Source organism: Hirundo rustica, chromosome 2 (genome assembly GCF_015227805.2).
Source record: "Hirundo rustica isolate bHirRus1 chromosome 2, bHirRus1.pri.v3, whole genome shotgun sequence".
Classification (NCBI taxonomy): domain Eukaryota; kingdom Metazoa; phylum Chordata; class Aves; order Passeriformes; family Hirundinidae; genus Hirundo; species Hirundo rustica.
This window is the reverse complement of record NC_053451.1, coordinates 8,789,188-8,813,086: the sequence shown is the minus strand read 5'-3', so window position 1 is coordinate 8,813,086 and position 23,899 is coordinate 8,789,188. Positions and strand designations below refer to the sequence as shown.

General features: G+C 40.9%; 1 protein-coding gene and 1 non-coding gene across 2 annotated transcripts in view; one reads left to right on the top strand and one right to left on the bottom strand.

Annotated features, from left to right (window-relative positions):
• Window positions 1–23,899, top strand: part of LOC131378484 (uncharacterized) — a 170,400-nt gene that overhangs the window by 62,529 nt on the left and 83,972 nt on the right. The window lies entirely within an intron of this gene.
• TRNAK-CUU (transfer RNA lysine (anticodon CUU)) lies at window positions 8,700–8,772 on the bottom strand. Its single transcript has one exon. It is a non-coding gene; the product is annotated as a tRNA-Lys (tRNA).

Here is a 23,899-nt window from a genome sequence, read left to right as displayed (position 1 = left end):
AAATACTTTAAAAAAATATGAATTTTCACTCAACTCTAGAAGGAAGTGCTGGGAGACTGGAAGGGGGACAGGCTGCCCAGAAGGCAGCAGGGATGGGGCCAGAACCATAACAGCAATTTATCTACATACAACTCATAAAGCTATTCACATATCTACTCTACAGTACTTGAGGACACACAAACTGAACTGGAATATTTTATGAACATTATGACAATATTCAAAATTATCAGCTCATCCCCAACTGAAAAAAAATGCTGAAAATCTGCAAAGATTAAAGAAATAGAGTGAGTAGATATTTTCTAACCCAGCTCTCAAGCTTCAAAATATTTAAATAACTGCAGGGGAAGAGAGAAGAACTGTTCAAAATTTCCATTCCTGTGCTCAAATGCTTGTAAGAACACCCACACACAGTTTAGAAGTATGCTGGTAAAAGTAGCAACCATTTATATGGCAGCTTAAGAAAGGAAAATTGCTCATACTTCTCCTCCAAATTAAGGCAGAAGTAAGACCTATTTAATTTGCAAAGCCATTCAAAAATTGCAGGCCTTCTCGCTAAAGTTTCAATCCCTCAATACAATACAAAAATCTTTGATTTTCTTCTTGGTCTATAAATAAAAGCATTTTCTATCTGCAATTCTCCTGTCATTTTCTATTCTGAAATAGCTAAATTCCATATTACATAAAACAATAGCATGAATTGTGAAATTTTTAGTTTATTTATTACTTATTTGTCACTTATAGCTCTTAGTGACTAGGGGATCCCAACTGCTGTCTGGGTTGCAAATGGGGAAATCTCAAGACCAGACAAGTGACAGAAGCTATTGCAGCCAACTTGGAGGCACTGTACTTGGTTACAGATTACACCATACTCACTACACAGCTAGACTAAGGGTAGTTTGAAATTACGATTTTAACTAGAAGACTCCTCTTCTGGGAAAAAAAGTATCCAATGAAACTAAAGAAATGGCTCTATGAAATAAGTGTCAGAAATCTTGTATAAACTAAGGTAATTTATCCTTCATATGCAGAATCATGCTCTCCCTGTATAAAAACCACACCTGTGCATTCAGATACAGTCCCTTGAGCTGCTTTTTGAGGTGATTCACTTCAGTTTTGTTCTTGATGCATATATGCTTACAATCAAGTTGTGAAATAAACTTGATGGCTTTATCAGTTTCCTAAACAAATGCTCCTAGGAAAACCTTTTTTTTTTTTTTTTTTTTTTTTTTCCCCTGCTACATAACAGCTTTTAAATACTGCTAGACAGCTATATCTTTTAGACGGTGTTTTCTTTCTTTACACAAAGCAGTTTAAATCCCACTGTCAAACTTTCTGATGATAACTTTTTCTACTTTAAATACTTAAGTGTTCAAAAGACTGAAAAGTGGGGTTTAACATCAAAGAAAGCATTTTTGTTTCATCAAAGGAAAATGAATGTCTTCTCTACAGTCATCTCATTTACTATGAGCATGTATATGTTACTATGCTCTTACTGCGTTATCTATTAAAAATATTAAATAAACTCGGTAATCAAATAAATCATTAAATAAATAAATAAAATTTAAATAAATAAATAAATAAATAAATAAATAAATACTATCAGCCTTGATAGTACCCTGTGCCGCACCAATAGAACATTCCTACTTCAGTGTTATTCCTAGGCACTTTTGTTGTCAAACTCATCTTCCATAAAAAAACATTGATATGAAGTCTTTCGGAAGGCACTGGTCTAAAACCAAAGCCAAGAAGAGCATTTCAGCACTTTTTTCTTGTGGTGGTGGGTTTTTGATAACAGGTGGGTTCCTGTTATCCCCCTAATGTTTGGTTTGTTTGGTTTTACCCCAGTGTTGTGGTTTCAGGCAGATTTTGGGAGAAACCCTCCCACGGGGCTCCCCCTCCCCTCCCCCAACTGGTTCGGGAAAAAACTTCCTCAGAGAGAAGTGGAAAAAACCTGTTTATTAAGCAGGCAAAGCACTCCCAGCACAATACCCGATGACAAGAGCTTTGTGCCGCTTACGGAGGGATAACAAACTTAAAGAAAGAAAGTCTCCTCTTGAAGAGAGTCACTGTGCTCCACCTCTCCGTCTCTGCTGACGCTGGGAGAAAAGGAGATGTTCAGGGCTGGTCTTGGTGGGGTGGGTCCCCTGTGGAGGCCCCCCGTGCTTCCCCCAGGTCCTTAGTCCAGAGAGGGTGGAACAGTTCCAAGGAGAGCACAAAAAAAGAAAAAAAGGAAGGAAAAAAAAAAAGAGGAAAAAGAAAAGAGGGGGAAAAAAAAAGCAAAAAGCTTCAGCTATTGTACAGCGTCTAACTACGCTAGCACTAAACTAACTAACTGCTGGGGAAAAAACAACAGAGCTTCTTTCGTCTTGCAGTGTTCCAACTGCCCCACTTCAAGTTCACTCTGAGGAGCAGAGTTTTCCCGGGGAAAAACAAACCACGCTTCCCCTCCCCTTTGCACCCAATAGACGATTAGGGGATACACAGTCACCCTAGGACACCCAGGTTTTCCCCTCCCCTCCCCTCTTGTCCACCACTCCCCAGACCCACCTGTTACATGATGTCAATCCTTCGTAGTCCTTTCCCTTAGTTCTAGAATCCTAAACCACACCCTGGAATTCCTCTTTTATGTCCCATTGGTGCACGTGACCCTTTCCATTGCTCCTTGAATTCCCTATTGGATGTCAGGCCAGGCTCCCTCCTCTCCCCCTCCCTGTTATGTACCTGATTGGTTGGAAAACTGCACCTACCCCCTGTTATCACTCAGCTTAAATGTTGGTGCAGGACCCTGTTCACCCTCTCTCTTACACCACCTTTTGGAGAATAAAGATCTCTGAGACCACCTTTTCTGATTCATGCTTCAAACCTAGATGCCGACAATATACAGGGACTGCAGAGAGTAGAAGGCAGCTCTGCTCTGCACCATTACTTGGACTGCTAGCAGTCCGAGAACAGCCACTCTTAACCACATGGCCAGGTTGAGAGCTAGCTGGAGTTCCCTGGCCCCTTGTGTCTGTTTCTGACTTGAGAGGAACTTCCTTGACAGCTCCTTCATTCAGATAATTGAAGACATTTCAAGTTTTTATTTTTCTTTAAACCTTCTTTTCTTTTTCTTTAAATCTTCCCAGTTTGGAAGAGAAACTGTAGAGTGAAGCCAAAAAAGCTGTTCCAGCAATAACAAATTGAGAGAGCAGTAGGCTTTTCTTGTGTATCTCATTTCTTTCGAGCCCTTGTTTGCTCTCATCTTCCCCTACTCCTGGCACTTTTTTGGTCTACAATGAATTTTTACTAAACTCACTGTCTTCCCTTTACGATAGTTAAAATAATAACTCTGCCTATATTTTGTCTATGTTTCTTAGCAAAACATTGTCCTAATGTAAGTTGGTATTTTCCTTTCTTTACTTGTAGAATACTTGGATTCAAAGGGCTGTTGATTTCATCTGGAGATTACTCTTAGCACTATGGTATTCTCTCTTTTCCAGCAGTTTTCAACCCATCAGAATTAATCAAGCTCTGCCTTCATTGTATAATTTAAAGTGTTCTTTAAACTCTGAAATATATGTCCAAAGAGTATATTTAAGATTGGACTCCAGATATGTATAATTTAGACCAAGTTTTTCAATTACATTTTACAGATTTTATCTTCAGTTACTGATGCAGACATTATTGCTATGAAGTTTGAAATACTATCAGGGTTTTAAGTAAGTTTTTAGGAAGTCAAAAGGAAGTTCAGAACCTCATGAAGTCTACATATTCAGAAATAAAAATGTTAACCATTTTTTAAAACCAGATATTTCAGATATAATCCAAGGAAAGGCAGTAAGAGACCTGAGGCCTCTGCACTACTACTTTTTTCCAACATGTCATATTCTGTTCAAAGAGTTTTCATCAGATTTTTAGAAAGTATTTCCTTGTGCATACATTTTCAAAGCTCAGGCAATTTATAGGGATTTTGAATTGACCAAGAGTAATTTTAATTGATTGAAGACTGTTTAGCAACTAAATTATATTTCAGTACCAGCAGAAGTTTCCTGGATAAAATATACTTGAGATATGACAAAGTTAGCCATTAAGAGTGCTTTAACCAGAACTTTATCTTTGTTGTTGGATTTCTTTTCTTTTTTTTTTTTTTTCCCTTCTTTACCAGTACTTTCAGGCATCTAAGTCATTGTCTTAGCTAGCTATTGATTGTTAAGTTACTACTTACATGGATTAAGGAGTTGACAGCCAGAGGAATTAATGGAATTCTGTTTTACTGGGAGAAGTAAATATGCAGAATCTTCAGCCATTCAACACACACCTGTATAACTTTGATTAATCTTCCCATAAATACAGCTGCAAGTACCCTTAGATATAATTTTATAATTGCATGTTTAATGAGAGCAGAGGAAGCAAAAATATTGTGGTTTACACTCCTGTCTATTTAGATTCATCAGCAATGTGCTCAGTCTCTGGGAACGTTAAGCAAAATCCACAAAACCATATCTCCGTTTTGGGGGTTTGGTTTTTTTGTTTTGGTTTGGTTTGGTTTTTTGGGGGTGTGTTTTTTTGGGTGGGTTTTTTTTTTTTTTTTTTTTTTTTTTTCCCTTGAGAAGTTGTTATCATTACAGTGAGAACTTGGTCTCAGATTGTTTATGCTGATGTTAACCTTATGAAAGCTGCTGCCTTCTGCATATTGAGAATAGCCATCTCTAGTGACTATTTAAATGTTGCATGCTCTTTTTTCTTGCTGCAATTTTATGACCACAATACAGAGATGTGTATATATATTCTTAGTGGGCTACTAAAAGCCAGCCCAAGGTTTTATTCCCAGAAAAAACTAATTACCAAGCTCATCAGAGATATCTGGGAATGTTTAATTTTTTTTTCAAAACAAAGAACTCTTTCCATTATTTATCATTACACTAAGATAATGGTGTCTGTAGAAACACATTAAATGTCAGCACCAAGAAAATTTAATTTTCACAGTCAATATTTTTGTGATTGTAGCAAACTTATTACATAATTTTCAAGATGAGCTCTACTTAATCTGTATTTGGTTTGTTTATTGTAAAATCATAAAGCTGTGCATTCATATTAAGGAATTGCTGCTGCACACTGTTGTCATCCATACACAATATATGCATCCTCTAACAAATGGAGCAATCTTTTTGGAAAAATTGCTGAATTAAAATATTTATGCAGCAGACAGAGCACAATTCTTAAACAACCTTAATTCCCTGCCACAGCAGTCAGGTTGAACATACATATGAACATAAGTAAAATATCACTAACATAACAATCCCAAATTATGGAGAAGTGTTTTGAGTGGTGTTTTGACAGCTTGGCAGGTGAGAGGAGAAAGCTGGAGTCAACTGTGTTACACATAGAACAAAATGGAAACACTGAATCAATCACAGCACTCTACTCTTGGGTGCAAAGTGACTGCCATATTAAACCAGATACCAAGAGAAAGTCAAAGATTAGATTGCACTTAGATGCTAGGAAAAAAATCAGAGCTGTGCAGGTGGTGGTACAAAACTCTTCCCACAACAAAAAGAGTTCAATTAAACCACATACATAGTAGACAAAAGGGAAAATTTTACTAGTATAGGCATGAAGGAATTCAAAATTAAAGTGTTGAAGAGGAACTTCAAGAGAGATGGAAGTGACATGGACTGTATATCGTTGGGTGATTGAAGAGATGGTGTCCCCATGCTTTGCATCATGAAGCTGATTTTATTGAACATACTGCTAGTTTATATACCTTACAAGCAAAACAACTATATCTATGTTTCTTAATAACATTGCTTAGCTATGGGCTAGTACAAACTTGTACAGTCTGGTACTGTCTTGCACACAAGCATACACACACACACCCCTTGATCACTTCCTTCCTCAGGGTCTTGCCTTGACTTGCCAGGGCTTGTAGCCCTCTAGCTCATCTACTTCTGTAATGAGTTCAGCAGTACTTTGAGTCCTGCTTCCAAGCTGTATTCCCATTGTATATGATGATCCCTTGCTGTGATAAATGTTCCAAGTACAACAGTGAGTGTGGAACTAGACAAGATGTGAAGACGAGAGGAAAAAACTCTTCACCCAATTTTGTATAATTTTGCAAAGAATATTTCAGCTTCCCAGCTATATTTTTAGAGGAAGTCTCCATCTTACAATTTTTTTCCAATCTGTAAGAGTAACTACCAATGTGAAAGGAGTTGGAATATTTCTCTACGCATATGCATCTCTGTCTAATTGAAAGTCCTGTGCCAGAAACAGCACCAGAAGGCTAAACAAACCAGAAAAGGAGATGTAAACAACAACTCATTTTCCACTGTGTCCATACTTGATTTGAACATGTAAGTAATTGGGAAATATTTTCACCTCAGCAGCACCCTTTAATACCACTGAAAGAGGTGCCAGAGTGACATGTTGCTCTCTAGAATGAGTTAGCACAGGCCTAGAAATAAAACTAGAATCTCTGGCTGCTGTGCAGGTTGACAGTGACACCTTAAATCTTCCAACAAAACCCATAAAAAATGCAACAATGTGAGTTAACACACACATGTTAGAAAAGGTTTGCTTTATACAGTGCTCATATCCCTCACATCCTGAGTAATTGATTTTCCTCTTTCATCAGCTTTTGATTAGATATTGCCTAAACTGACTGATATGACTAATATTTTCACCAGTTAAGAAATTATTTATGGTTGTTCTATGCATTAGAATTGAAATAACTGACTACGCTTGTCATACCATAACAGGCTCTTAGTGGTCAGGGTCCATACACAAGAATAATATTTTTGCTCACCAACTCAATTTACAAGAGATAATTATTTTACTGTAATATGTAGAAGGATTTAAAATGGTCATAGAGAGGTCTTACAGTGCTGGGAAAATGCTGTTTATCTTAGCACTGTCAAGGATGAAGAGTCTGGGAATGAGCCTTGGCCCCTCAGCAAAGTTGTAAAGAGGTAACTGCAAAGGAATCCTTATGCAGATAACACTAGCCAATAGTTTAGCCACTTGGGGCATGTGAACACTAGGGGTTAACCAATAACAAGTAGTGAAATGCCACATGAACAGCTTATGCACAAGAATGATATATGTATAAAAGAACCCTGTGTACCCTTAATAAATGAGCATTCACCATTACTTCTGTGAAGAGCGTGTTTGACTCCGGCTGCTCCCCGCAATTTCTTCTTTAGTAATACCTAAAACCAAAGTTCAGTAAAATGTTACTCATGTACAGAAAACAGTGTGTGTAGAGATGCCATTATGATTGTACAAAAAACAGCAGAAAATCCTTTTCTTTAGACATATCTGTGTCTTTTTACTAAATCTATGTAAATATTATTAGTATTTTTAAAAATGAGCTGAACCCCCACATTAACTTTAAAATTTAGAAACAACAAACAGAAAAACTCCAAGTTCAAAGACAGTATAGAACTCGCCACACATATACACACAAAATCCACTTGTGCACTCCAGTATCCCCTCTCTGGAACCATATGGGATTTTTGCATTACCACACATAACAAAAGAAATGCCTATAATGTAATGAGTTCATCAAATCAAAAAAAATAAAATAAACAAGTCTCTTTCAAACACATCTTCAATTTTCACTATGTTCCTCCAAAAATCAGAATACATAGGAAGGTTGGGCTTGGTTGTGGTTTGGGCTTTTTTTCCCCTTTTTATAGTACAATAAGAAAAAATTTCAATTCAACTCCATCAAGAAGTCAAAATTTCAGTCATATAGGGAGTCCTCTGAGCCTCCAAGGTGTTCAACAGAAATTTTCATTTTGGGTTATATCCCCCTCCACATTACTATGCTCTCTCTGTTTCCTCTTCCCAAGGCTGACTTTGAATCATCCTTCTTATATCTCTTGACAAAGTAATTTAAAGTTGCTTCAGAAATTCCATATACAAGCATAATTACTATCAATGACTCCCAACAATTTGGGTTACTATTTTCATTATACAGAATCAGCTTAAATACCTATGGTAAACTTTCGAGAACACAGTCAAAACAGTTGAAGATGTTGGAGTCCAGGGCATTCCTTTGGTTGCCCTGGAGGGTCAGGGACCTGGGCAGGGGGGTCTGGGACCCCAGCCCAGAGCCCAGAGCTCAGAGAGACACTGGATTTGATTTCAGTCCATGGGAGAGGCTTCTTGCACTGCAGGAAGCATTGCAGGCCACAAGAGTGTAAAAATAGTAGTTTAGAATATCACAGGGTGAAAAAACAGTGAGTTTGGGATTCTTGGCATTGAAGTGAATGGGGCAAGATGGAGAATTTAGGGCGTTGTCCCTTTCTTCTTCCTTCTTGTTCCCTCACTCCATTTCTGCAGTGACGTTGGCACAAAGTAGTTAGTGAGGATTGGGTCAGAGTAAAGATGACCTTTTTAGTAATAGTGATAGACATTGGTAATAAATAGTAAATAAAGAATACGTAGCAATTAGTATAAAAGATAAGGACAGCCCAGAGATGAAGGGAGTCACCAGATGTCCGAGCCGCGGCAAACATCTCTTGGACACTGAGAAAATTGTAAGATAAGAACTAATAAACGAAGCATGTAACCTTGAAGACTCCGTCTTTTCCTGCGTTTGGCACAGAGCTTTGCAGAGGGCCAGAACTCTAAAACCACCTGAGAGCCGGGGAATTTAAGCTCCTAAAAAGGAGCCCCCAACAACTGCCGTCCCTGGGATGGGCAGAAACAACTGGTGCCCAACGTGGGGCTCGAACCCACGACCCTGAGATTAAGAGTCTCATGCTCTACCGACTGAGCTAGCCGGGCCGGATCAGGCAGGGGCGGGATGGGCGGAGACGGAGCTGGCAGGGACAGGGCGTGGCCGAGGCGGGGAGAGCCTCGAAGGTACCACCCCCAGGCGGCTGACGTCGCGGGGCCAGACTCCGCCCACTTGCAGTTTCCGTGTCCCTGGATCTCCTGCTTATGGAGAGTCAGGGACAGCTGCCGGGATGTTACGGACAGGGGCACATCCAAAAATATCTCAGATTTTACAGGTATTTCCAAGGAAAGAAGCTGCAGAAAAATTTGAGGATGCTCAGCAAACTCTGGTTCCTGTTCAGCGGGAGAAAGAGAAAGAAAAGGAAAAAGAAAAAGAAACAGGACCAAATGACGTGCAGCTTCCAAAACATCCTGGAGAGGATGAAGCAGCAGCAAAGCCACAAACAAAGGAGACAGTTTCGGAGGCAGACACCGCACAAGCTTCTGCCAAACTAGAATTCAGTCCAACAGAATGGACAGACATAAAGAAATGTTCAATGAGTGCAAAGGGCATGAATATGCCAGTGAATTATGGTACACAGAATGTAAACCCGAGATGGGAGAGTTTGGATTGTGAAGTTGTCAGGGATCAGATGAATCTCTTGAAAGGGGATTGTTTTGTAACATCATTGCCATTCTTTCTTGCAGTGTTGGGAGAAAAAATGCCGTTGTATGGGTTGATTTTTCAGTGGGATTCATCACAAAAAGACCCATTGTTGATTTTAGAGTGGAATTTTTTATCTTACAGGTCTCTGAGGATGATCCTCACAAGTCAGGAAATGATAGCTCAGATCATCATCAAAGCTAGGACCAGGCTGCAAACAATGGCAGGCAAAGATTTTACAACAATTTACCTGCCTTTGAAAAAAGAATATTTTGATTGGGCATTGCAGAAATCAGAGAACTTGCAGATTGCAGAAATCACTCTGGTGTTTGTACTATTCATTTCCCAAGTCACAGATTGTTGAAGGCAAAAATAAGTTTCAGGGAAAAGCCAAAGGATGACATCACAGGGGAGTGGAAATCAGATATAAGAATAGTACAAGGGTCACCACAAATAGTGGAATTAGCAGGAGTGGTCAGAGCTTTTGAGCTGTTTCAGCAACCTTTTGGTTTGATCACAAACTCAGCTTGTGTAGCTGGTGTGGTCGGGAGACTTGGAGATTCACTTTTGAGAGGGGTTGACAGTGAAAATTTGTATTCATGTTTGCTGTGCATGAGGACATTGTTGCAAAATAGAAAACATAAATACTTTGTCTCTGACATGAGGGCACATTCATCCCTCCTGGGATTTTTGGTGTAAGGCAATGCACACACAGACAAATTGACCATGACAATTTCAAGGACTTTACCAAACATTTTTGAACAGGCAAAATTGAGTCATGCATTCTTTCATCAGAATGCTCAAGCACTAATGGACACTTTTCACATTTCCAAAAGTCAGGCAAAGGAATTCATTAGTGCTTGTCCAGATTGTGAGCGTGTGCAGCCTTCTGCATTCATGGGAGCAGTCAATCCAAGAGCGAAACTGAAGGAAAATCCTTTGGTTCTGATCAGAAACCCAGAAACAGGGCAAATTGAAAGGCCATTCAAATTAATAACTTGGGGCAAGGGATTTGCTTGTGTTTTCACAGCAGTTGGACTGGCAGAAAAGCACGTGAAATCGTACTGAGTCCAGAAAGCAGAGACAGACCCCAAGACTGGAGGAAGAGAAGTGGGCATGCAGACGGGAGCCGGTGTCAAGACAGCAGACATCCTTTCGTTCTACGTGCAAAAGAGACTTTGGGACTTGTTTTCTTGGGGGCTTGGGTGGTGTTGCATTTTTAGGGATTCCCAGGGAAAAGAGGGCATTGGAAATGAAAGAACTATCCTTGTGCCTCATTCTCTCCTTGGTTGCCTTGAGCAGTGCGGCAGTTTTGCCCGCGGCTCAACCAAAAGAGAATGTTTGGGAAACTCTAGGCAATGCATCAGGTTTGGATACCATCTGCCTGACACACTCAAAGCCAGGGGAAACCTTTTTCAACATGTTTGGTGGAGTTGCCAGTGAGCAAATGGCCAGTTCCAGAGAACATCCCCCCAGTGATTTCAAAGTCCATTGTAAATCCAGTGGAACAATGGGATGTTTGGATGAAATTCCTTCCTGTGGCTCCTTTTGAACCCCAAGAACTGGAAATTCTTGGGTCAGTCCAAATGCAATTCTGTGTGAAATTCGGCCTTTCCGGAGTGACAAAAAATAAAGCTACAGACGTCACTCCAAACATCAAGTTTTACAGAAATTCATCATCTTGGTGTAATTACACTAAGATGCTGGAAAAAACCATCCAATCACGTTCCAGTTCAGTTGCCAAAGGGAAACTTTTTCATTTGTGGGGACAAAATTTGGTCCACAATCCTGGCAAATGCCACAGGTGATCCATGCAGCATTGGAATGCTTTCATTGCTAACACCCGACATGACACTGATGAGAAAACTAAAACAGAGAGGGAAAAGATCGGTTCAGATGTATGATCCAAATTGTGATGATGATGTTCACACATGGAGCAAGGCTCAGAGAATTGCAGTTGCAATTTTTTCACCACAGGCAGCGTCAGGAGCAGCCTTGACACAATTGGATCACGTGGGTTGTTGGCTGAGCAAACATGCTGGAGCTGTCTCTCTTGCACTGAGTGATGTGTTGTTAGACATTGACAGTGTAAGACGAGCAAGTCTCCAAAACAGGGCAGCGATTCATGATCTTTTGCTGACCCATGGGCATGGGTGTGAGGAATTTGAGGGAATGTGCTGCATGAATTTGTCAGATCATTCCAAATCCATTTATGAGAACATCAGGCAATTGCAGGAGAATGTGAACAAACTTGAAGAAGCAACTGAGTCATGGATGGATGGAGTTTTCAATTTGTTTAACCTTTCACCATTGTGGAAGGAAATTTTGAAGATAGTTATATATATTTTAGTAGGGCTTGTAATCCTTCTCATGATTCTGCGGTGTTTATTTCCATGCATACGGCAAACCATGGACAGAATGGCCAAGGAGGTGTTCTTGGTTCAAACAGGAGGGGGAGATGTTGGAGTCCAGGGCATTCCTTTGGTTGCCCTGGAGGGTCAGGGACCTGGGCAGGGGGGTCTGGGACCCCAGCCCAGAGCCCAGAGCTCAGAGAGACACTGGATTTGATTTCAGTCCATGGGAGAGGCTTCTTGCACTGCAGGAAGCATTGCAGGCCACAAGAGTGTAAAAATAGTAGTTTAGAATATCACAGGGTGAAAAAACAGTGAGTTTGGGATTCTTGGCATTGAAGTGAATGGGGCAAGATGGAGAATTTAGGGCGTTGTCCCTTTCTTCTTCCTTCTTGTTCCCTCAGAAGAGACCATACTGTCCATCAACTACTTTTGCCTTATTAACACAACCAGTTGCTGATTTGCAAATATATGATTTCGCCCCATATAGATGTTACTCAGTCCCTGTAAACCATTCTTGAGTTGTCAACTGAATAAACAGCAAAAGCTTCTCCTGCAGAAATTGCTGAATTACCTCCCTATTTTGTTTGCAAGCAAGTGGCACCTCTCACAGACCTAACTAACTCAGCCCTGTTTAAAAACAAACTAGATCTAGGTAATCCTGCTTTAGGAACAAAAAGGGCTCTCATTGTAAGTATTTTCTTGATATTACCAATTTTTTTTTTTTTTTTTTAACAAGCACCTGCAGAAATTTTTCCTCTTTTGAACAAATGTAATTTTCCTCACACTCACCTTACTTTCAAGTTGCCATTTCAAATGCTAATTGCCTAAGGAGACAGTGGAACAGGTGCTCATACTGACTTATTAAAAAAAAAAGGGTATTGATCTAGTATCGATACCCAACTGTGACAGACAAAAACTCTCTAGCAGTTTAAAGTTAGAAAGTGTATGTTTATTACAGCTGGGCAGCAGGTGGGATAGTTCCCTAAATCGCACTGCGAAATTCACAGGTAATTACAAAGCCTTTTATTTACAAAAGTGTTGAATACCCAAAATACAAATGCATATTCATACCCCTGTCACCTCCCATTCCCCACTTCGTATGCTAATTGGCAAAAAGGCTATTAAGCATGCGTAGCTTGTTTCTTTAAAACGAGTCGGGGGTCTATTCTGGGGAGGGGTTACCCAAAATGAGGAAGTAAGATGAGTCTTCCTCGTCCTGACCTTTCTACCTTTTCAATGCATTCGTGACAAATGAATCCTTGGTAGAACTTACAGTTTCCTGTGTTCAATGGGTCCTTTAAGCAGGAAGTCTGCAGCTATCTTATGTCCTATTTACCACATTTTGTTTTTCATTACAAGCACAGTTACACAAACATAAAACTGACAAGCAATGAGTTATTAAATCTGGGATAGCTTATCTAAGATCTGGCTTCTGTTAACTGTGAACAGAGCTTACCCATCTACTTCAGCTAATTCAGCACCTTATTATCTTAACTTTCCTAAAAATCCTTAATTCTTCAAAATTAACATCTGAGTAAGTGCCCATTGTTCTCTACTAAAAATCACTGCCCCTGATCTTCACCTCACCCAAATCCTCAAACTGTAGAATTTCCATGGAATACTCCTTTCACTGTTGAAGAATGACAATTTATTAGCTGTCACAGACCGCAGGCTCTTTTGGGTGCTGTGACATTCCAGGTGAAACGTCTTTAAAAAGACGCTCACAGTGTCTGGCGCACAGGTGCACCACAATGATACAGCTCAGTTGTGAGGGCTGTAGGAGCAGCAAAGCTCTGCTCAGGCAACACAGGATAGAAGGAGCAGGAGACGATCTTCCAGTGTCAGGGGCTTCTTTACTAGAACAGGAACCAGCAACTGAAAGACCCTGAGGTCTCAGAAACATGGGGTTTTATGGGGTTTGGTGTGGGCAAGGCCAGCAACTTGGACAAGTGAGGGAAAGGATTGGGGAGACAACCAGTCAGGGAAGAGATACAAAATCATCCAAACGGGAAGGCAAAAACCAGGAACTAGGGTAATGACAAATCATGAATAAAGGATACCTGCAAAGGCTCATGGGATTATGAAATTTCTTGTTCGCTGGTAGCGACAGGGAAGTCTCTTAGAGAGACTCCCTGAGGAAGGGGTTGAAGCTTAGAAACAGCTTACATGCTGTCAACCCTGCAAGAGAGGGTGAGCTCTTCTGTGGCTAGCCCAGGGGCCACCACAATTAACTTTTCAAAAACCTTCTAACAGATTGTGATTAACCCAATTTTGCCATGCATTGCTCCACACCTGCCAATTTTTAGTGATTCCAGGTTGCAAGAATTTATCACTTGGTCATTGTTTTGTTTCATAATTGTTTTGTTTGGGCTTTTTTATTCATGGGATATTTATTTTTCAAAAGCACTGACTGTTCCTTGCCTTGGTGGAAATCCAGCCTCTCATTAGCATGAACTTGCAGGCATAGCTGTGAAAACACCTTCCCCTAGAATACCAGTTCTGTGAAGTCCCAATATTCCCAGACATTGACTTGTTTGGTTTAATTTTGCAGGCTCTGTTCAAGTAATGAAATTAATACTAGTTATGCCAGGCCATCTGTGCCTACCAAATGCACATGATATCATCCATCTTGATGTTTCTAGAAACTGAAGAAGCTGAGCACACACAAAAATTGTACCGTCGCTGACAAATATCTTTATCTGGAACTGCTCTTTGGATCAGTTTTTCATCTAATATGTTCTCCATCTCTTGATGTTTCTACTGAGCTTCTCTTTCTCAATGAATAATGGCATTGACAAATTAAATTAAAATCATGAAGTTAATTTCTTTGCACAAGAGTTAGAATGAAATTGATTTCTTTTCTATGAACCAGCTTCAGACAGTAGCCCTATTTTTTACAATTGTTTCTACTCTAAAGTTGGTTTAGTGAACAGTCAATTGAGTGTATTTTATGTCACATTTATTTAAAACAATCAGAATTTGTGCATATCCCACACTAATATAATAAAACAAACAGTTTCAAAGAGAACATTTTAATAGATGCCAAATATTTCTTTCTTTTTTGTAACTAAGATTTTGTTTTCCTATATAATTTATCAAGTAACCACATGATTAACAATTTCCATGCATATTTTTCACCCTTTTCTTCACTCCTACAAAACTACTAAAGTCATATTAAGATTATAACTGTTAAAAATCTCTTTGCTCTGAAAAATATGTGGGCACTTACTATTATGAGTTTGTTAAAACTCCAAAATACTGAAGGGACCTAAGCTAATAAACTCATTAACATAGAACTACTGCCAAGACCCAAGGTTTGTAAAGGTACATTTTCTTTCATTCTTCATTTTATTGCAATAATATAAATTTGAATTTATTCCCTGTACTCTTGATAGCAAGCAGTAGCAACTTTGCAACCTATTCACCTGAAAAATACACAATTCTTTCTCTTGCAAGGGCTTTTGTGATTGTTTATCTATAGTATGAGCAAAAACATTCAGTTATATAATTAGACTTTAAAGGCATTTTTATTCTGAACCTTATTTTACTGGCATTGAAACTATTGCCGGTGAATAAATTGGAGAACTTCTACATGTAAATCAGTTTGTCAGATACAGTAAACAGCGGTTTCAGTGGTTTTCTAAAGAATAATTTGTGAGTTTCAGATTACTTGTTCGGATTATTTTCATGTTTCATATCACATGTTCCATGATCTGTTCCTGATATATTTTACACACATCCCATTTGAATTATAGGATTGTGCTTAAGAATCAGTTTTCACATCAAAAGGGCAGGAAAGAAGGATATATATCCAAATCAAACATGTAGTTACACAAATAGCCTAAGTCTGCACATAGCTTGCCAAAAAAATTAATAAAACTTGCGGCAGTGTGGGCTGCCATATTCCATATTGTCTACTCATTACATTTTACGTATATTAGATCAGCTTCATTCAGTCAACCTCAGTCAGCCTGTAAGATCATGGAGCATGTCTTCCTGGAAGATAAGTCCATACTTATAAGAGAAGGGAGGTGGCTAGAGACAGGAAACATGGCTTCACCAAGAGGAATCTGTGTCTGACTAATCTAGTGTTCTTCCACATCTTCCACAATGGAGCAATGGCATCGGTGGATAAGGGAAGAACTGCAGGTGTCATCTACATAGATTTCTGCAAGGCCTTTGATATGGTCCTACACAATATTCTTGTATCTAAATTGAAAACATATGAATTTAAAGGGTAGACTCTAATATGTAAGGAATTCTCTGGCTAGCTGCCTCTAAAGATTGGTAGTCAATGATTCAGTATCTAAGTGGAAATCAGTAAGGAGTGGTGTCCTTTAACGGTCCATACTGGGACCAATAGTACTTCATATCTTCACCAGTGACATGGACAGTGGGATTGAATGCATTGTAAGCCAGTCGATAGATGACACCAAGCTGAGGGTTGCAGCTGGTTTGCTTGAGGGAAAGGATGTGGGAGATTAGGGACAGGCGGTCGGAAGATATCTCGTTGTACTGGTAGACAGAACCCCTCCCTCAACACTTAGTTATTTAGTGTCCTTGATAAGCTAAGCAACACGTAGTTTGTAACGTAAGCAGACGGAAGTGATGTAGCAAACAGAAGTTTTATAACCCCATGTAACCAGTCAATAAATGCCATTTGCTGTCCACCACATTGGTGTCTGTGAGCTAATGGACCGAGCAGCCTGGGTGTGGCTGCCGTGCCGTTCCTGAACCAGGTCGCTACACCTCAGCGGAGGCAGCAAGTGGTGCCGAAAACCCGGGACATCGCCCGGGAGAATGGGAGTCGCCTGGACTGGGTGAACAACGGCCAAGTGGCGGGACCAGCTCGGCGAGGGAGGACGCTCCCAGGACCCGCGAGGAGGATGGAAGCTCTCGTGAAGATCGTATCTCAGATTCATAAGCAGTGGGGGATTGATTGTAAAGCAAAAGATTTTACCCTCACAGTGACGAGGCTTTTGCAGCTTGGAGTCATTGACTGACCGGTGGACATTCTCCACCCAGATATATGGGATCAATGCATGAAAGCTCTGGCTGAAGAAACAATGTCTTCTGACACAGGGAAAAATCTTAAATCATGGGGAAAAGTTGTGCAGGCTTTGCAAAAGGCTCTGCAAGAGCAGGAGACTTGGAAAGCTGCCCAAAATTGTTTAAAAGTTTCCCCGCAATTAGGTGTGGGGGCTGCGACGCAAACTTTTTTATAGAGGAAACTTTTACAGAGGATTGTCGGAGCGTAAAAAAATGCGATCTGAAGGTCAGCAACAGTGTTCAGGCTGTTGATAAGGTTAATTCTGCCGAGTGCAGAGACTCGCAGGAGCAAAGGCTTTCTTCAAAGCCTTCAAGCCCAGGGTCACCTGCTGAGGGAAAAAGACAGGCACAATTATTTTGGGACGGTTTAGCTGAAGAAGCCAGAAATGCTGCCAAAAATTCTGCCGCTGATTTACTGTTAGAAAATGCTGGGGAGGGACCCCCACCCTATGCGGCACAATATTGCGCTGAATCCCTGGGGGAGGGCAGGAATGCAGTTGGACAGAACAAGGAATGTTTGTTAGATAATGGAGATGCAGAAAACAAAGAAGGTCTTTTAGACAGTGTGCCTGTTGCCAGCACAAAAAAACCAAGTGTGTTTGATAACGCGGACGCGCGCGAGCAGAAGAAGGGGGGAAAACTCAAAGGGGGAATTAAAGCTAATCAGAGTGTTTGCCAAAAATTTTTTTTTTTTTAAGGGGAGAAGCTCCCACAGCAGGAGGCAGGGGGAGCCCAGGGGGAAGGAGTGGCCCAGCCCTGAGAGAAAAGGGCGGGGGCCCAGAGGGAAAGGGCGGCCCAGCCCTGAGGGAAAGGGGCAGGGTCGGAGCCCGACCAAAAGGCTCCGGAGCCCAGAAGCAGCCAGTCAGTCGACTTTCGGCTCTGAATCAGACTCTAGCTCAGATGACTGGGACAGCCGGTCGTCTGCAGCCGACTCCGGCTCCGGCTCTGACAAAGAAGAAGTGACAGGATATAAAATCAGTAACAACAATGTTTCTACTTGGGTTGAGGGGAAGTCAGAAAAAGAACGAACTCCTCTCACAGACTGGAGGAAGATAAAAATGGTATGTGCCGATTGGGTTCCATCAGCCACACTGGCTTTTCCAGTCCGAGTGGGGGGCCAGGTGGAAACCAGAGAACGTACTCACCGGTAAATCCTAAAGATGTACAAGCAATTGTTAAGGCAATCACTGACAGAGGGATCAATTCAGCTATGGTTTCCACTCTCATTGATAGTGTTTTTGGAGGGGATGACATGCTCCCATTTGACATAAAGCAAACTTGCAGATAGATTTTTGATGGGGCGGGGATGATAGTTTTTAAACAAGAGTGGGAGGACAATTGTGCAAAGGAACTAGCTCTGGTAACTGGTGCAGATCATCCTCTACACGGCTCCAGCCTGCAACGGCTCATGGGCACAGACCCAACTATGATCACTCCCCAGGCACAAGCCGAGGGCCTATGGGCCCATGAGGTCATGACAACTACCTAAACTAGTCCTTTAGCTATTTACCAAAAACCTAAGTCAGATCCTTACAATCCATTTCTTAGTGTGTTAAATGCTACCTTTTTGTCATTGAACCAATCCAATCCAAACTTTACAAAATCATGCTGGTTATGTTATAATGCAGAACCTCCTTGTTATGAGGGTGTCGCCCTTGATGTTCCTTTTGAATATTCTGCAGCAGATTATCCACACAACTGTAGGTGGGACACCCCCCGGAGGGAAATTATCCTGAGTCAAGTCACAGGCCGAGGCAAGTGCTTTGGCAATGTAACCTTATCAAAGCAGATGGGAAATATCTGTGCTGAGTTCATCCAACCTAGTCAAAAGACTGATAAGTGGGCAGTCCCATTCGTACCAGGAATGTGGGTCTGTCAACAATCTGGAATAACCCCCTGTGTGTACCTTGGTAAATTTGATAATGTTACTGACTTTTGTGTCCAAGTTCTGATTGTTCCTAGTGTCCTGTATCACCAAGAAGAAGAAATGTATCGCTTTTTAGAAGAAACCATCCAGCTCCACAAAAAAAAAAGTAGTAACAGGTATAATCATTGCAATGCTCCTTGGCCTAGGAGCCACTGGTGCAGCCACAGGTGTTTCACCTCTCGTGACCCAACACCAAGGACTTTCTCAGCTGCAAATGACCATTGACGAGGACTTTTTAAGAACTGAAAAATCCATCTCCTCTCTGGAGGAATCTATGTCCTCGCTTTTGGAAGTCCTGCATGTGGTGGTTTCAGGCAGATTTTGGGAGAAACCCTCCCACGGGGCCCCCCTCCCCTCCTCCAACCGGTTCGGGAAAAAAGATTTCCTCAGAGAGAAGTGGAAAAAACCTGTTTATTAAACAGGCAAAGCACTCCCAGCACAATACCCGATGACAAGAGCTTCATGCCGCTTACGGAGGGATAACAAACTTAAAGAAAGTCTCCTCTTGAAGATAGTCACTGTGCTCCACCGCTCCATCTCCGCTGACGTTGGGAGAAAAGGAGATGTGCAGGGCTGGTCTTGGTGGGGTGGGTCCCCTGTGGAGGCCCCCGGTGCTTCCCCAGGTCCTTAGTCCGGAGAGGTTGGAACAGTTCCGAAGAGAGGGCAAAAAAAGCAAAAAGGAAGGAAAAAAGGACAAGAAAAGAAAAAGGAAAAAAAAGGCAAAAAGCTTCAGCTATTCTACAGCGTCTAACTACGCTAGCACTAAACTAACTAACTGCTGGGGAAAAAACAACAGAGATTCTTTCGTCTTGCCATGTTCCAACTCCCCCGCTTCAAGGTCACTCCGATGAGCAGAGTTTTCCTGGGGAAAAACAAACCACGCTTGCCCTCCCCCCCTGCACTCAACAGACGATTGGGGATACATAGTCACCCCAGGACACTGCAGAACAGGCAAGGACTGGACCTCTTACTCATGCAGCAAGGAGGCCTGTGTGCTGCCTTGAGAGAAGAATGCTGTTTTTATGCAGACCATACCGGAGTCGTGCGAGACTCCATGGCTGAACTGAGAGAAAGACTAGCCCAGAGAAAGAGAGAGAGAGAGGCCCAACAAGGATGGTTCGAGTCATGGTTCAACCAGTCCCCATGGCTAGCCACCCTTGTTTCCACCTTAATAGGCCCTCTCACCATGATACTCTTGATATTGATTTTTGGGCCTTGCATTCTAAACAAGTTAGTGTCATTTGTTAGAAGCCGTTTAGAGAAAGTTGACATCTTATTTGTCGAACACCTGCAATTACCGTGAAGTGCACTTATTACTGACATGTTATATCACTTTTGTATCTATTATACTAACTTTAACAGCCTTTGCATTTTTTATAACATTTATACTTTTATAGGTTTTTTACTTAATCATGAGGTGGGGGAAATGTGGGAGATTAGGGACAGGCGGTCAGAAGATATCACGTTGTACAGGTAGACAGAACCCTTCCCTCAACACTTAGTTGTTTAGTGTCCTTGATAAGCTAAGCAACACGTAGTTTGTAACGTAAGCAGACAGAAGTGATATAGCAAACAGAAGTTTTATAACCCCATGTAACCTCTCAATAAACGCCATTTGCCGTCCACCACATTGGTGTCTGTGAGCTGATGGACCGAGCAGCCTGGGTGTGGCTGCCGTGCCGTTCTTGAACCAGGTCGCTGCGCCTCAGCAGAGGCAGCAAAAGGATGCCATCCCAAGGCACCTTGACAGACTTGAGGAGCGAGCTCATGCAAACCTCATGAAATTCAATAAGGCCAAGCATAATCTCCTGCATTCGAGTTGAGGCAACCCCCCACATGCACAAAAACTGAAGAATGAATGGGCTGAGAGCAGCCCTGGGGAGAAAAACTGGGGAATATTGGTGGACAGAGAACTGGATATGAGTCAATAATGTGCACTTGAAGTCCAGAACCCAAACCACATCCTGGGCTGTATAAAAAGGAGTACTGTCATCAGGTCAAGGGAGGTGATACCCTTCTTCAATCTGCTCTTGCAAGAATCCATGTGCAGTGCTGAATCCAGCTCTGGGGTACCTAAGGAAAGACAGACATGGACCTGTTTGTCTACATGTAGATGAGGCCACAGAGATTATCATTGGACAGCAGCACTCCTGTGAAAACAGGTTGAGAGGGCTGGGGCTGTTTAGCTGGGAGAAGAGAAAGTTCTGAGGAAACTTTGTTGTGACCTTTCAGTGTTTAGAGGGGGCTTATAAGAAAGTTGGGAACTATTAAACTGGGCCTGTAGTAACAAAAAATGGCATTAGCTTAAAATGAAAAAGGGTAGATTTAGATTGGACATTAGGAAGAAATTTTTGACAGTGGGGGTGATGAGACACTGGAAGAGGTGGCCCAGAGTTGTGAGTACCTCTGCCCTGAAAAGGTCAGGTTCCAGGTCAGGTTGGAAGGAGCTCTGAGCAGCCTGATTTGGTGAAAGATGTTCCTGTCCACTTTATGATTATATGAATCTGTAAGAAATATTTTCTAATAAGACTTCATTACAAAGTAAAAGGCTGATAACTGAATGTTCCCTAATAAAAATGCTGGAGTCCTCATTCCATATTAACTTTTAGTGCTTCAATAATATTAACAAAGATGGCAGGAAAAAACTCTATCTGAATAAATGTTTTGCAAATAACGGTTCATTCTGATGGAATTTTTATTAACTTGTAGAAGGATATAATATATGGCAAACAGTAGTACATATGAGTAAAGAAATTACCAAAAGACAAAATTAAGTGGGAGTTTACAGCATATCAACTATTTCTAGTATTTTTGAGTACATATTCTTTATTCTAATCCTGACATAAGTGGAAGACAGCTCACTCCAGAGGCTACCTCAAATTAGATCAGTCATGATTTGTAATAAGTATCATTAGAACTGCTGTAGTATCCTGCCTTTCAAGTTTGTAGTAAAGTGAAAAGCACCTTAGCTAATGCATTATTAACTACTTATTTAATAATAAAAGCTATTTTTAATGACAGGCTTTGTTTACTGCATGTTTTACACAATAGCTTTCAGAAACTCGCATGACAGAGACTTTTGAACTACTAACAGTCTTACCAGGACCAAACAGGAATTTTAGTTTATAATGTTGTGCTGGCTTGAAGGCAAAACCAGCAAGAGACTCCAAGTCAGAAAAAAAAAAATTAATAGGAGAGGGGAAAAAAAGGTGAAATAAAATAAAACAAAACACATGCAATAGTACAAAAGATCACTGACAGAGTCAGAATACAACCTGAAACCGTAGTGGTAGCAGTCCAAATGAAGTGGTCTTGTTGAAGCAGTGTTTCCACAGAAAGATCTGGCAGCTCTTGTCCTCTGGGAATCCAGTGGGTAAGGCTGCCTGTGCTGTCCCAAACCCCAAATTATCCAGGTGGGAATGCTTGGCTCCTCCCCCTGGGCAGAGCATCTCACAATGGGCTGATATAATTTTATCAGTCTTGTAATGGTTCCTTGATTGCCCATTAAACAGAGATAGTTCCCGGAAGGAGTTACCTATGAGTCATGCAGGAAGGCATTGATGGGCCATTAACAGAAGATAGTCTGGAGGGAGGGGGCAAGGGAAACACTGCCCAACCTAGTTTCAACAGCTCATGTAGATGGTGATAAAATACATACTTTGGGCACACCTTACATTGTAACCTAGGACAAATGTGCAACTTCTTGGTTACAGCAGATTGATAATAGGAAAAAAAAGTGATTTTGTCCTAGAAAAAATGTATCAGTCTTCTGCAGATATTTGCTGACGTTTGACTACACAGATAATATGCATCTATACATAGATAGCTACACATAAGTACATTTATTGGGGGGCACTAAAATTTACAAGCTAAAGTGGTGATCAAGTTAAATTTACCAACAAGAAGAGAAAGTAGTTCTTAAAATCCCTGACTCCAACAAATGCATAGGTATTGAAAAGTTAACTGATTACTGCCAAGGACCCAACTTTTCACTTCTGCAAATGACCAAAATTATTATTACTTTATCAGAGTTTAGCTCCACTCAAATGGAGCTGGAATCCTAATACTAAGCATTCCACTGACTACTATAGTCATGTAATTCAGTGAATAGAGTAATAATATTGCTGATAGGCTGCGGGTCTCAAATTGATTTTAACAGACTGCAGGTCTTGTACTGTTTTTACAAATAGTGACTTATTAAAGAAATAAGGGTATTGATCTAGTATCGATACCCAACTGTGACAGACAAAAACTCTCTAGCAGTTTAAAGTTAGAAAGTGTATGTTTATTACGGCCGGGCAGCACGTGGGATAGCTCCCTAATGCACACTGTGAAATTCACAGGTAATTACAAAGCCTTTTATTTACAAAAGTGTTGAATACCCAAATTACAAATGCATACTCATACCCCTGTCACCTCCCATTCCTCTCTTTGTATGCTAATTGGCAAAAAGGCTATTAGGCATGCGTACTTTGTTTCCTAAAATGAGTCGAGGGTCTATTCTGGGGAGGGGTTACCCAAAATGAGGAAGTAAGATGAGTCTTCCTCGTCCTGACCTTTCTACCTTTTCAATGCATTCATGACAAATGAATCTTTGGTAGAACTTACAGTTTCCTGTGTTCAATGGGTCCTTTAAGCAGGAAATCTGCAGCTATCTTATGTCCTATTTGCCACATTTTGTTTTTCATTACAAGCACAGCTACATAAACATAAAGTTGACAAGCAATGAGTTACTAAATCCGGGATATCTCATCTAAGATCGGGCTTCTGTTAACTGCGAACAAAGATTACCTATCTACTTCAGCTAATTCAGCACCTTATTATCTTAACTTTCCTAAAAATCCTTAGTTCCTCAAAATTAATGTCTCAATAGTCAGTACTGACTTCAGTGAGGAATGAATTCATCCACAGCATAAGAGTCCTGGGGTATGAATGCTGCCTAACCTACTGGTGATGACATTGGTCTCTCTCACATCTTGTTTTAATCTGAAGATTTATTGATGTGTGTAATAAATGGTCAAGCCCAATTTCGTAAATCAAAATATAAAATTTTATTTTGAGAATTAAATTCAGTCTCTAATAGCCACAATTAAAAGGAACAGCGTCGAATCCCAGGTTTCGGCGCTGGGTGAACACAGAAACGGACTCTATTGCTCCAAATCTCCCCTGTTCACAAAGTGTGTTCTGAGACGCTGGCTTTTA